At 36.4% G+C, this 1933-nt stretch overlaps 1 pseudogene; it reads left to right on the forward strand.

The window, feature by feature from the left end:
* The first annotated feature begins 270 nt into the window (after nucleotides 1-270).
* LOC114639649 lies at nucleotides 271-425 on the forward strand (annotated as a pseudogene).
* The last annotated feature ends 1508 nt before the right edge of the window (nucleotides 426-1933 follow it).

Genomic DNA, 1933 nt, shown 5'->3' on the forward strand with positions numbered 1-1933 from the left:
GATCAATGAGAAATGGCATGAGTTTCTGAGGAATACTGAAAAGTCCAGGCCATATACAGAAGACCTCAGTTATTACAAATAGCATCAATATAGGGCTTATTTGTTTATATTAATGGAGACGACAGTGGTCTTACTGAAACTGACAACTTCAGATACTACAAGTTCCAAGTATGCAACTGGTTAATCTTGAAATTTTACGATCCACAAATGACATTTCTCTGCATATATATCAGAAAATTTAAGCAGTTTAAACAAAAACTTGGAAGTGACATACTTACCTGGCAGGGGAGATACCATGATGGTTTTCCCAGGGCGAGGCTTATCCATTATACTCCGGATGTGCTGACCTCTGCGATTTCCCCAAATGCGGGAAACTCGCCTGCATAATTTGTGGTAGTGGGGGACTGCGTTCATGCTCTCCCCTGAAAAAAAAAAAAGAAAAAAAAACTTGGAAGTGAATGTAACCTTATAGTCCTATTATACATAATAATAAAAAGTAGTCTCAATGGTGTCCATGACCTGATGCAAAAGCATTCAACCCATAGTATAGTGACACAGTTAGACATTTGGCCATATGTAGGAATTAAATATGCAAGAACATGAAGTCCTCAGAGCAACATGAATGAACCTTGTGAACATTGTGCTAAATGAAGATTCTATTCCCTATTCATAAACTCTCTTCCTCTTTATCTGCCAGAGTAAGTATGTATAGTAAATCTTTTGTACCTTAAACTCTATCCTGGTCCCTGCTTTCTGGAGTCCTCAGACTGAGACTCAGTGCAGCAAAATACAAATCCAAGAACCCACATGTTTGTCTATCACCATTGCATATTTCCTACTAGGACTATCAAGAATAGTTCAGTGAGATTGCTGAGTATTATCAGAGGATATCATATTAAAGTGCATGTGTAGGACTACGTGAATAATGGCAATTTTTTATAAAGAACAACATCTTGTGACTAAATCTAATATGATCAGTATTAGGCATGCGTTTGACAAAAGGGGTGAAATGAACAAGCAATTAATGTGCTGAACACTGGGACTCTGAATCCTTGAGTTCTATGAAATATTACAGAGATTTAAGTAGATTTAAGCAAAAGTCTTTTATTCTTTTGCTCCAATTTTTTTGTGTGTATTTATTTGTTTTCATATGCACATGTGTGCACCTACTTATGAAGGCCAGAGGCCAATACTGAGTACCTCCTCCCCCCCCCATTCATGTAGACATACATGAATGTGAAAACCAAACCTCATATTTTTTCAAGTACTTTCTCTCTTACCATCTGAGCAGAGTCCTTCATTGAACTCTGAAGTCATGAGTTAACTAGGCTGGTTGGCCAGGGACATAACTTTCCTCATCTCCCGATCACTGGGATTACATATGCATGCTACTGCACTTGGCTTTTTATATGGGTGTTAAGTATCTAAATTCATGTTTTCATGCTTACAAGTACTTCCTGACTGAGACATTTTCCAGCTGCAGAGAATGTCTCTTTACCTGTAAAATTGTTACAGAACTTTCTGGGAGTGAATTATCTCATTTTAAATGCTTCAAGCAAGAGCAGGTACATTGAGATATGAGGATGTGTACTGTATTTGAACTAGTAATAGTTATGTGGTAGTTTTTGGAATGCACAAAGTACTTAAAGGAAAATTATATTTCCCAACAAAACATACTTGACCTCATAGATTATATACAGAATTAAATGATAGCATAAGCATATGATGCTTGAATTTTATTTGTGCTTAATTTTCTTGAATAGAAGAACTCTTTCACGAGGACATGCTGAATATTAGAAGCAGAGTTTGTAAGCATTTACTGTATGTAACATTCTATATTAGCACTTTCAGTGATTTCAAAACTTGTAATCAAATGGAGACACATATGAGAATATAACCTCTACCTGCAAGGACTTATGGGAGCAAGATTTTG

This window comes from Grammomys surdaster, unplaced genomic scaffold, assembly GCF_004785775.1.
Source record: "Grammomys surdaster isolate TR1022 unplaced genomic scaffold, NIH_TR_1.0 125749, whole genome shotgun sequence".
Lineage (NCBI taxonomy): Eukaryota > Metazoa > Chordata > Mammalia > Rodentia > Muridae > Grammomys > Grammomys surdaster.